This window comes from Tasmannia lanceolata, unplaced genomic scaffold, assembly GCF_043159265.1.
Source record: "Tasmannia lanceolata isolate RefF3 unplaced genomic scaffold, GAP_Taslan_0.1 ptg000018l, whole genome shotgun sequence".
Classification (NCBI taxonomy): Eukaryota; Viridiplantae; Streptophyta; class Magnoliopsida; order Canellales; family Winteraceae; genus Tasmannia; species Tasmannia lanceolata.
This window is the reverse complement of record NW_027518695.1, coordinates 22,377,825-22,391,456: the sequence shown is the minus strand read 5'-3', so window position 1 is coordinate 22,391,456 and position 13,632 is coordinate 22,377,825. Positions and strand designations below refer to the sequence as shown.

Genomic DNA, 13,632 nt, shown 5'->3' with positions numbered 1-13,632 from the left:
ATGATTTTCAGCCAAAACACTTCAAAATCAATAAATAAATGGCATAAGAGACCAGGTGCTTGCACTTGGGCGGATGATGTGCTCTTCGGACCTTCCAAATTCGTAACCAGGCACAAATCTTTTGTATCTATGATTATTTATTGCAACAGAACATAGTATGGGATCTAGGGCCGACTTCCCTGGATGGTGACTCTTTTTTTGTTTCAAGTACGTCTCGAATCCGGGCTAGTCCCCGAATCGAGAGGTATCTCACTTTACATCGCCACTCATGCTGTGAGGGGCATTCTTTCGAGAGTTCCTTGGTAGAGCTCTCCTTCACGTGGATGATCCAGAGACTTTTGAGGACTCGTCCCCCGCCTCTCTCGGGATCGGGGTCCACAGGTTTTCCTCTGATCGGGCTTCTCTCAGTGGGAGGAGGTATTTGATGAGCGAAATTTGCAAGTGTTGGTTCTGCTAGCGGTTCGTCGCGCCTCCGTTGGCAATTCGTCTGACGATGATCAGCGGTGGGCTGGTGATTGATGCATATCCATGTCGATGGCAGTGAGACTTTCGATTTCTGGGGTTCCACCCTTCAGAGGACTCTTGTTCTTCAGCGACTTCGACGGAGGGTGCCTCCTCAACAGGCGAAACTATGGGTGGTGGTGGAGCCACCGACTGAGAAGGGAGTCTTTGTAGCACTTGTTGGAAGGCGCTGGCGACGTCTCCCAGTTGGTGCGTAAATTGGTTGAGGGTGGTCGTGGTGACCAGAGTATCCCCAGAGATGACCACTTCTGTCGCTTCCACTGGTTGGTCTTGATTTCGTTGACTTGCCTGGCTTCTCGTTGCTACTCTGTCATTAGGTTGAGAGGGAGCCTTCAGAGCTTTAGACTTTGGCATCGAGGTCCCACGGATGGTGCCAATCTGATGGTGCCCAAAATATGACTGCACGTACTAGCATGGTCGAACCTGTGAACCTGCGCTCACAGAAAAGGCGTCACTGGGCCCGAAGTTGTGGCTCCGGACGGCCACTTCGACACTCACGTCAGAGATGGATCACACAGATAATGGACGAAGAATAGTGGAGGGCCAAGGCAAGTTACCAGACCAGCGGAGAAGCGAAAAAATGGATTCTATCCTTTGCTTGAGTGTGTAGATGCCTTTTTATAGGGGTGAGATCCGCAATCTCCATGATACTAATCAGGCCTTTGATTTAGCCCACGTGGGGCTTGATAGGCGGAGGATAAAATCATTGAGATTTGATTTCCTGGAATTCTGGGTGAAGATCGTGGATGGTGGCCTTGGCGGGATGTTTTGAATTTGAATAGAGCGCCTTAAGCGTAACGGTTGCCCGGATTGATCGCTTGATGGCGAGATTCCCGCGATCGTATCTGGTCCATCTCGGTGCTAGCCTAGGGGGAAATGCCGTGGGCGTCTTGTCGTGAGTCGGTGGCGATGGTTCTATATATGAGTTTATGTTGACCCTGTTATGTGCTGGGAGAGTGATTGCGAATGTAGGTACCGAGTATACCGATTTTACCCCAAACAAATAAAAAGAGTTTACCGGAGTTCATGAACGCCGGTAATGGTAAACGGCCCCCCAAAATTTATCCCCCCCCCCCTCCCGTGTAAATTCCTAGCTCCGCCCTTGACAACATCGCCATGCAAAGCCTACGGTGTCAGATTCAATCATTCCCTTTTCATGCAGTGCTTGAACAATCCTACAACACCAACTCATGCACCAATGCCAGGGGTTGTCATGGCAAGTTGGCAACTACGCCACCTTCGCCCGTGAATAGCCGAACCTCCACATATAAATGGAAAACCCTCGCACCAGTAAAAGAGGAGATTTAATTCGATTCCGTTTCATTAACTGAACCCAAGGACAGGAGACTGAACATTGAGGCTCCAAGCACTTGACTCATAGCCCTATTTGTAGCCACTACTGACTCGAGTGTCAAAGGGTTTCCCCTGAGTACCAACTCAGGGCATTTCTAACCTTCATTTGATTGCAAATTGCCCTGCCGACCTTTACTCTGCCTCATCTACCATTTGTTTTTTGCTTTTTTCAGCAATTGGTTAAAATCATTTTATTGATATGAGTGTTCTATATCAGATAAATTGCCAACTATTCTATTCATTTTTAAACCATATCCGTACTAACGTAGTGGTAGAAGCAATACCATGTTATGCCTAGATTTCAACGGTTCAGTTTTAATCATGTTAATGGTCCCACATTATTGGTTGATAGAGAATCAAAGTCGATTTACCAATGAGTCACGAAATGCTATGGAAGGACCCTTCGATCGGGCCAAGCCAGATTCGACCCCCAACAGATTGGCACCCATCATGGGCCAGAGTCGCCAGACTGAGTCCTCACAAAAAACAAGGGGGTTAAGCGTCATGGCTACAAGAAGAAGCACTCAAAATACCCAAAATGCTACCATTGCCCCAAATGTTAGTCAGGCATCACCTTCAGTGGCGAGCCCAACATCCCGACCCGATGTATAGGCACACTCGCAACCGGATGACTTACACCCTCACCAGATAGGTGGCGGACCTGGCCTTTTCCAAAGATTCTTTGAACGGGGGCTGAGGCCGCACCCCGAGTGGAACAACTCGGCCCACCAACGACGCCTCCGTCGACCCGATAGGGATCCAAACGACCTACTCAGCCGGTGGGTGAAGTACTGGTAGCTTCGATCGGAAGAAACTTGAATCGCCAAGCTAGGAGTCCCGGATCCTCATCCATTCCGGCATTACCCATCAGAGTCTACCCTGTAGGACTGGACTCAGCGTGCCCCAACGATGAGATGATGAGGAGAAGGGACCCACGGCCGACACGGATAACGATGAAGAGCAACCCCACGCCCCAGGGATCTTGGAGGAACAGATCCAAACAATTCAATTGTCGGGGCACTGGACTGTGCCCTAAACGTCATCTCCATTGGATGATTCTAACCCTCTAATCTGTAGATAAAGTACAAAATATAGAAATCTCTACAGATTGAAAAATTAGGATCATCCTATGAGATGAATTTTTTTCATGGTACGACCGTATTTACATTGGGGGCCTAACAACTAAATGGTTTAGATCGTTGAAAAAGTGCACCTATGTACAAAACCCATATAATGCATATGTATTAGAACATCCATTGGGGCACGCCTTATTCCAAAATCCAAACCGGTCATTTGCCCCCAATGTAAATAGGCCTTTCCCCAAAAATCATTTCTATAGGATGATCCTAACGCTCCGATCTGTAGAGGGTTTGGATAATCCTAGAGAGATGACTTTATGAGCAATGACGATTAACGTAGGGGCCAGTAAATCAACGGTGTACATCGTCGAACTAGCTGGCCCAAATGATTTTTTTCAAAAAAAAAAAAAATTTATAGTGAGTACCTTCTTTAAAGGTTCATGTTCATTGATAGAGAAAAGAGAGGTACTTGGGAGAAAAAGTACAGGTGGGGCCTACCTGTAAAGTCCCTCATTAAAACGTGCCCTCATTATAGACCCGGCAAACGGGTAACCCGCGTGGGTACGGGTACCGGCGGGTACGGGTAAGAAATATCTGCGTGGGTACGGGTAGCCTTTCATGAACCCGGAACCCACCCGGGCGGGTACGGGTATACCCGCTAGTAACCCGGCAAATTTAAAGAAGAAATTATATATATATTCACCAAAAGAAATTATATGATGAATGGGTGTATGAACACATAAAGGTGGTACCATGGATGTACAAGCCTTGATATTTAATCCAAAAGCAGCTTCTTAACAAGTCAGCTGATGTTGGATCAAATATCAAGGATGGGATGATGAGTACATGTTTATACGCCCATTCATCATACAATTTTTCATTTACTTTAACAAGTGTTTGTTTTGGTACAACCAAAGATACCAGTCACATAGTCTGATTGCTTTGACTTTTTTTGTTGGCCCACCCACAGTCTATTTTTTACTGTTTAGGATTTAGGCCTTGAGAATAAAAAGTTGAAAACCTAATGGTGGGTAACCCGCAGGCACCAATGCCCGACCCGGACCCACCGTGGGTCACGGGTATGGGTTGGGTGTGGGTATTTTTTTTTCGCGGGTAATGAAATTGGTACCCGTACCCCTCGGGCCAGGTGTACCCGCGGGTACAGATCCCATTTTGCCAGGTCTACCTCATTGAGACTCCAACCTGAAAAGTCTGTATAATTACGAGGGTGCTCTGATATTTCTAAAACCTCCAATGCTTTCTTCAACTCTAGCAATTTTCGTTTAATTTTGGTAGCATTTCGTCTTTTAACTTTCAGAAAATGCATAAAAAAAAGCTGAGAACCGTCTCTCAAAACAAAGTTGAGAACTGTCTCACTCACTCATGCTTTCTCTTTCTTCTTCCCTTGGAAGCGACCTTCCTAATCCGTTTGAGGGCACAAAAAAGCAAAAAGTACCATCACACGTGTGGCACATAGGAAATCTTCTCTCTTCCTTATCTTACTGTTTTGGGCCTTTTCAAGGAAGCTGAAAATAACAAGGGACCCTTCGCCCACTGGAATTTAAAACTCCTCCCTAGTCTCTTCCCTACATCATCTTCGGTAGATGATCCTACATCAGGAGGTCTATTTCTTTTCATTCATACGTAATAAGGTGTGTGCTAGTGAGCTAAATAGCCCTTAGGATGATGGGTATTTTTTGTCTTTATTATATTAGGATTAGTATAAATAGGGGTCATTTTCATTTGAGAGTAACTTTTGGAAAATTGAGAAGAAAAGCCATCTGGATTTTGAATTTGGGGATCAAAGCTCCATCTGAGGAGAGACCACAGAGAGTGAGATCTATTTCTTCACTTTCTCTGGTGATTTTGTCTTGTGATTCCTAAAATTCAGTAAGCATCCTTTTGCCCATCGATTTGATATTGAGCACTGAATTTCTCTGTCTTCTACTTGTTGTTTTTTTGCCCATCCATGTCTTCTACTTGTTGATGAATTCAATGGAATCTTCCTTGGGGAAACTATAGCTTTGAATTTCTGCATGCTATTTGTTTTCTATGCATCCTCTTAAGATATGGATCCAAGGAATATGCATGTAATTCAGTTTTTCTTTAAATCTTGGAGAAGATCTTCTCTGCATAATTTGCTTGGTGCAAGAAGGAACAACAAGGTAGCAACATGGATCAGAACAGAGAAAAAAAAAAAAAACTGGCGAGATAAGTTTATGATTTGATTTCAATTTCCCTCATATCCAATTAAAACTCATTTGAAATAATTTCTTTGAACTATTCGGTTCACATGTGCAATGTCACCTAGTGGAATCAAAGGCTGATCATCTCTCTCTCTCTCTCTCACAATTTTCTTAATTCATCTATATTCAATTTGTGAAAGGCTATTACAGATCATCTTTGGAACTTAATACTCCTAAAAGAAATTTTTTGCCTGTGATATGCATGTTGAAATGCCTCAACCAATGCTTATTGACTGTTAAAATGTTTGATGATGATGAGGTAGAACCCAAATGTGAATCAAAGACCCTGTAGTGTGTCCGGCCTTGCATTGAACAAGACTTGTCCAAGCCTTGAAACATCACCGGCTGCTTGGGCTTAGCTAAGGACGTTTTGAAGCTGAAAAAAATATATATTTGTGGAGCTATTTTTAATATTCCATTGGTCTTAACACAGATATCAGAAGCAGATACAAGCTAGTGCTTATACCCTTTAATACAACTAGTGTGAATTACTTTTAGATTGTGCTATGTCAACTCATCACAGACCAAAAACTTGAACAGACTCTCCCTGCCTCCTAGTGATGAGCATGAGTAGCAGTTAGTTAATGGACGATTGGCAACGTTCATAGACTGGCTGGGCAAAATTTTACAATGTCTCCAACTAATTGCTCGCAGGAAACAATCAAACTATCATTCAAGAACTTTTGCCAAAAATATCACAAAGATTCAAATAACAAGAAACTATCAAACTAAAAGATACAAGTGCTTCATCAGAAGTAGTACCAATGTATAAGGGACAGCCCCCTTTGAAGAGTGTGAAGACTCTGATAGAATCCCATCCACAACTCCCAAAATGTGGCACCTTCAAGTTTTTTAACGCCTAGCTCTGGAGAGAAAAAATGTTCTCCGGCCTTGGTATATCTGTGGTAAATGGGGACAAATGGTTAATGCAACACACTCAACAAGGTAAAATATTTAATCTGATTGATAAGGATAATTACCTTCTCTTAAGGGAAATTTTTTAATAATGAATCAAGCATGTTAATTTGGAGTTGATCCATTTCTACATCACTAACATCAACATAAGTATATAATTTGATCCTTACAGTAGCCGCCCCCCCTGCAAAACCAAAACTGCTTGACAGTAAACATCACACCCAACATAAGAAAATTAAACTATTCTAATAGGTTGAGTAAAAGATTCGTTTGGGGCAAGGATTATAAGGATTTTTCTTCTTCTTTTAAGCAAACGCAGAATGAACCTGAAATGATTGAAATACCCATGATGAATTACTTTCAGCCTGCCAATGGCCAAGAAATCTTCATTTGTAATGGGGTGTGAAATTACTTTGAAGAAGGCTAAAATACTCATGATGCTCAATACTATATCAGGAGATGATGGGACTTACTTATTCATTCAACAACTATGAGTAATAAGCTGACATCTACATGCTCGCATTCCCATGATTCAAACCATATCTGTAGCTGATCCTATTTTGTATCTATGAGCACTTTGGTACCATGTCAAAGTGATTAAACTTTACATGGGTATTTGGGGTAATGCACTGATGAAATGAAATGATATTATCCAAGAAGAAAGAAAGGGAACTGATGAGATGACCCTTTTTTTTTTTGTGATATTTATCTGAATTTGGAATTTGTGTCTAAAAATTGTCAAACTAGAAAACATTTTCAACATATAAAGAGATGGAAAACTTTTATTATGAACACCCTGGGATGACAATAAGAAAGAAATCCATTACTAAAGATATTTACATCAAAGAACCAACCTACAGATTATGCTAAATTCATCATCATTCACTTCATTTATCATTTTTTTAAGCCGAAAGAAAAGGAATTGGAAATAATCAGTCCCAAAACAATGAAAAGCATTGGTTTAACAAAAGAGAGGAAAGTATTCATACCAACAGCAGTTCAGTAAAAATGAAAGAGAAAAACCTTTTATGGTTTTCTACAAACATAATCTACATGAAAATGAGAACCATGGCCTTCAACTGTACTATTCAAACTTTGGAAAATGAATTGAAGGAAAAATCATGGAATTTTTACATATGAAACAAGAAATGGTTGAGTATATAAAAAGCCCACCTAGCTACAGTAAACGGTAATGAAGCCTTTGCTACAGTAAACGGTAATGAAGACTTTCCAGGTAATGAAAAAAAATCCTACAGATATAGATGAAGCCTTAGCAGTTCTCTTCAAGGAAATGAAACATTTAAGCATAAACACAAACTAAGAAAAACTTGCATAAATAAGTTCAGGGAGGCAACTTTAGAAATTGAAAATGAAATCCAAAAATCGACACAAGACCTAAAGGGATATAAAGAGAAGAAAAATGCACATTTTGGAGAACATGATTAAAAGGAAACCTCATATACAACATACCACTTTGGAGTCCATTGAATGACCTACACCCCTAGATATTCTTGAGTACAAAAGTGAAATTAGAAAATTAGTTCTTATGCTTGCATCGTTCAAGGATGCATTATGAACAAGAATTGAAATGAGATTTTAGGCAATAGAACAACAGAACATCATGCTTATCTATAAATTAACAAGATCAGTGTAGAAAGAAAAAAAAACTACAAAGGTTACATCATATGTACGAGACCTAATTCCCATTGAAGGAGCCGAACTGGTAAATATCCTAGAACCTGAGGGAGTGCATGCATGACTCTTTGATTATCTACTGAACATCCAGTTCTATCTATGTAATCAACAACTGTTTCTAGCACCATAAATTGAAAGATACATATGGAGCCCCTTTTTGAATTGATCCAAAACCATTAAAACACATGAATAAGATAAAGTATATGATGACATATAGAGAAAACCACTTTATCCTTTATTATCCTATCAGCCCAACGAATACACTTCCACAGCCCGGGCCCTTCTAAATTGATTAACTGTTTCAAATTCAACTCACAAGTTTACATTCTAATAACACGAAATATTCTTGCACAAATACTAGAATTACCAGTAACATTAGCATATTCACCATGGTTCACAGTCTGAATTTTTTTCAAAAAAAATCTTCCATCTCATAAACTAAACACCAGTATTCCCCTTTCTTTTTCATATAAAAAAGAATTATTATTAAGTAACCTGAAAGACAAAACCAAGCTAAAATTACAACAATAAGACATATATCATCTGCCTATAACTTTCAAATAAATCAAGAACTCTCTTATTCTTTTTTTATCTTGTTAAAAGGCTAATGTTCATATATTGCTAAAATCTGAATTTCGTCATATATGATATTGTGTGTTTTACTTCCAGACCTAAACCTCCAAAAATTTGAGTTCATAATTTAGTACAAATTTTAACTCCAGTTTTCTTATAGCTGATTAAGGACATTTGGTATAGACATTTATCCATTCCAGTGAAATCAAATTCTAAAAAAAAAAACTTTCAATACACAACTTTATCACATCAATCTCTGTTCACATAATCATATAATTAACACAAATTCAGAAGATGAAGAAAATTTTCGACATAAAAAAAAAATCAAAATTGCAATTGTTTGCAAATAAAAACAATTTCCAAAACTAAAAATAATAGGAACCACAAGGATCTTGCAACATATCCAACCATAACGAATCAAACATGATTTTTAAGGTAAGGGAGAAAATATATAGAACGTTTTTCTTATCTTTAAAGCTGAACAAAATTTAAGCAAATATTTTATGTCAAGAGAGGAATCAATGTATAGTTTCCAATTTCCTACTTATGCATATTAGTTAGGAAAATCAATTTGAATCATCAGATCAGATGTTAGCATCCAAATTTCTAAATAAGTTATCTACAATCTTCACACAACAATCTGTTGTATAAACGAAAGGAAGAAGAAAAAACTCTTCTTTCTGCTTTCATATTCTCTACTCTGTTTTGATCTCTTACTACTTTATTAATACTCTAAAGCATTTTGATTGCAATCAAAGCTAAAATCGTTAGATTCAAGCAATAAACATTCGGATCTATGCAAAGCACAAAGTGATAGATCTGTAATTTTGAAAGTTTAAGCTAGGGTTTGAGAACATGAAGGAGAAGAAAAAGAATAAAAATACATGTAGCTTGAGATAATATGAGTCTTGATGGATGATCGGAGAGTATTTTCCGATCAGAATAAAACTAAGATCTGAAAAAAAAAAAAAAAATCCTCTGAAAATAAAAGACAGAAAAGAAATCTTACAATGTATTGGTAAATAGGCCTGTACAATTTAACAGCAATATGATTTGCTTTAATAGAGCATTTTGGCCCCAACGTTCCATATCCTGGCCTTAGTGTCAGTGAAGTGGTAGAGATTTGCTCCGGCCCTGACATGGCGAAGACGCACGAGAGAAGGGGAAGAGAGAAGGCAGGGAGAGAGAAAGGTCTCGTGCGAGAGAGCAGGTAGAGAGAGAAAGGTCGCTTCGTTGAGGTTTTATAAAGGTATGTACCTGGAGCAAGTGATGCAGGATTAGCGCATACACTGATGTTTCGTATAGACTTTCAAAATGGTGCAGTGTCACGTCAAGATCAATCGGATCGATCGATTTTTAGGTTGTTGGATTGTAATCGAGACCGTTGATCTTGTAGCCTTGAGGCGACCCACATAGTCATGGTACCATACCAAACAGAAATCCAATCCTTAATGTATATACCTAAAAAAAAAATTCAATGGTTCAGATTTATTTAAGAAAACATGTGAGGATGAAAATCGCATCCGTGGCTTGGCAATGTTGAGAATGTATAGATTTAATACTTTAACTAAAATTTTATATTTATAGTGTTTTAAATGACTTTAGGGACATGAAAAGAAGAGGGGGAATATTTGTGCTCCCTTCATTTTGTAAGGGCCGCCTCATTTATTTTGTACTTTACTATCTTTACAATTAATCCCTCATAAAAAAAATGAAGCTTCAAAGGTAAAGACTAGGCTCCTTTTTATGGAAAAGTTTGGAAGGAAAATATTTATAAAATATAATTACTTGAACCAAGCCATTTCCATTTTTATTTAGAGGGACGTCAGTAGGAAAAATTTACGTAAGAAATATATTTGGAACAATTACCAATGGGGGACAAAAATTAGGCGGAATTATCAGCAGGACCCATGCTTTTCAGAAATTATCAACGAGGGACAAAAAAGGTCTTGTCAGTAAAAGCTGGACGAAAATGCCATTTTCTTAAGCAACACGTTTTGCTTTTCCACTTTTCCCTCTTCTTTCCCTATTTCTTTTACTTTTCCATTTCAACTTGTTTTTTTTGCCCTACCAGGCATCTTCTTCATCTTTTAGCCACCATTGGAGGCGGGAAAGCTCGAAAACTTGAAACGTGAGTTCATTCCCATCTATCTATATATATATCTAGGTTTTATTTTTCATTTATTTTAGGGTTTTGCATTTCTCCTTCTCCCTTTCAATGGAGGATGAGGAAGATGAATAATAGGGTAGAAAGAAAAAAAAATGGTGAAAATAAACGAGTGAAAAAAACAGGAAGTAAAACGTGTTCACAAGGGGACTTGATAAGCCCATTTGGAATTTGGTAACCTCATTTTGATACTGGATAACCCCAACCCCACAGACTTGAAAACCCCTTTCCAAAACTCCAGTACCCTCGACCAATTTTAAGGGACTTGATAAGCCCATTTGTAAATTGGTGACCCCATTTTCATGCTAGATAACCCCAATCTCAAATACTTGAAAACCCCCTTCCAAAACTCTAGTACCCTCGGCCAATTTTCAGGGACTTGATAAGCCCATTCGAAAATTGGTAACCCCATTTTGATATATACAGATAACCCCAATCTCAGAGACTTGAAAACCCCCTTCCAAAACTCCAGTTCCCTTGGCCAATTTTCGAGGACTTGATAAGCCCATTCGAAAATTGATAACCCTATTTTTTATACTAGATAACCCCAATCCTATAGACTTGAAAACCCCCTTCCAAAACTCTAGTAACCTTTGCCAATTCTCAGGGACTTGATAACCCCATTTGGAAATTGGTAACCCCATTTTATACTAGATAACCCTAATCCTAGAGACTTGAAAACCCCCTTCCAAAACTCCAGTACCCTCGGCCAATTTTCAGGCACTTGATAAGCCCATTTGGAAATCGGTAACCCTACTTTTGAGAGTTGATAACCCCCTTCCAGAGAGTTGATAAACCCCTTTTGCTACAAAAACCCCTGCCTATAGCAACTCTTCTAATGTCATTACAATTTTGCTCATATAGCAACTCTTCTAATGTCATTACAACTCTTCTAATGGCATTACAATTCTGCTCATAATAGAAATAACAAAAGAAATGGATGTTGTTTTCATTAAATGTGCTTCATGTATTACATCCCAATTTTTGTATTACAAAAAAAAATTAAGTAATTAAAAAATGTGTAGCCATCCATTCATGTATTACATCAACCTTTTCTTATACAACCACTTGTTTTCCAAAAAGTGAGTGAAGCCATCCATGCATTATCTCTAGAACACACCCTAAAATACAAACCACTTAAACCCTAAACAAGATAAATCATGAATGAAAAATAGTGCAAAACTCTTAAAAAAAAGAAGAAGCAAAACCTAGATACAGAGAGATAGATGGTAGGAAACCTACCAAAAAAAAAAAAGATAGATGGTAAGAACTCAACGTTCAAGTTTTCAAGATTTGTTAGCAACAATGGTGGTTGAACAAGGCTCAGCCAAATATCGTATTTGACGGAAAAGAAACAATATATACGGATGGACCATTCTCCGTCGAACCGTTTACTGGAGCTAGGTGGGCTTTTTATATACTCAACCATTTCTTGTTTCATATGTCAAAATTCCATGATTTTTCCTTCAATTCATTTTCCATAGTTTGAATAGTACAATTGAAGGCCATGGTTCTCATTTTAATGTAGATTATGTTTGTAGAAAACCATAAAAGGTTTTTCTCTTTCATTTTTACTGAACTGCTGTTGGTATGAATACTTTCCTCTCTTTTGTTAAACCAATGCTTTTCATTGTTTTGGGACTGATTATTTCCAATTCCTTTTCTTTCGGCTTAAAAAAATGATGAGTGAAGTGAATGATGATAAACTTAGCATAATCTGTAGGTTGGTTCTTTGATGTAAATATTTTTAGTAATGGATTTGTTTCTTATTGTCATCCCAGGGTTTTTGTAATAAAAGTTTTCCATCTCTTTATATGTTGAAAATGTTTTCTAGTTTGACAATTTTAGACACAAATTCCAAATTCAGATAAATATCACAAAAAAAAAGGGTCATCTCATCAGTTCCCTTCTTTCTTATTGGATAATATCATTTCATTTAATCAGTGCATGACCCCAAATACCCATGTAAAGTTTAATCACTTTGACATGGTACCAAAGTGCTCATAGATACAAAATAGGATCAGCTACAGATATGTTTTGAATCATGGGAATGCGAGCATGTAGATGTCAGCTTCTTGCACCAAGCAAATTATGCAGAGAAGATCTTCTCCAAGATTTAAAGAAAAACTGAATTACATGCATATTCCTTGGATCCATATCTTAAGAGGATGCATAGAAAACAGATAGCATGCAGAAATTCAGAGCTATAGTTTCCCTAAGGAAGATTCCATTGAATTCATCAACAAGTAGTAGAAGACACGGATGGGCAAAAAAACAAGTAGAAAAAAACAACAAGTAGAAGACAGAGAGAAATTCAGTGCTCAATATCCAATCGATGGGCAAAAGGATGCTTACCGAATTTTAGGAAGATTTCAGTACTCCTTATCTTGAAACGAGGAATCACAAGACAAAATCACCAGAGAAAGTGAAGAAATAAATCTCATTCTCGGTCTTCCTTGTAGTAGAGCTATCTCTCCTCAGATGGAGCTTTGATCCCCAATCCAAATGGCTTTTCTTCTCAATTTTCCAATAGTTACTCTCAAATGAAAATGACCCCTATTTATACTAATCCTAATATAGTAAAGACAAAAAATACCCATCATAAGGGCTATTTAGCTCACTAACACACACCTTATTACGTATGAATGAAAAGAAATAGACCTCCTGATGTAGGATCATCTACCGAAGATGATGTAGCGGAATCCTTGGCCAAGGAAGTGCATCAAAGACTTGATCATCCTAAAGCCATCGGATGGTCCGAACGGTTTCGTCAAATGCACAATTGAGAAGGGTGCACATAAATGTCGTTCTTTCGTAAAGTAAGGGTAATTTAGGACATTTTGCCATTAGGGAGCTACTTGGAATTATGGAGATAATAAAGAGACAAAACGTTGAAGATGATGGAATAGAAGGTTGACTTTTGTGGTCTCCAGGGGCGGAGCCATGAATTTACACCTAGGGGGGCAGCCTGATTTACAATGCATTTTTGCGGGGGCCGCTTACATTACCGGCTTTCACGAACGCCGGTAAATGTCATATTACGTTTAGCGGCTTTTGTGAACGCCGGTAAAAACCTTTCTTT

General features: G+C 38.6%; 1 long non-coding RNA gene across 1 annotated transcript; it reads right to left on the bottom strand.

The window, feature by feature from the left end:
* Nucleotides 1-5,823: 5,823 nt before the first annotated feature.
* On the bottom strand, nucleotides 5,824-7,306 carry LOC143851520 (uncharacterized). The gene is made up of 3 exons (XR_013236373.1): nucleotides 7,289-7,306; nucleotides 6,181-6,299; nucleotides 5,824-6,100 (listed from the first exon to the last, which is right to left on the bottom strand). It is a non-coding gene; the product is annotated as an uncharacterized LOC143851520 (long non-coding RNA).
* Between the last annotated feature and the right edge of the window lie 6,326 nt (nucleotides 7,307-13,632).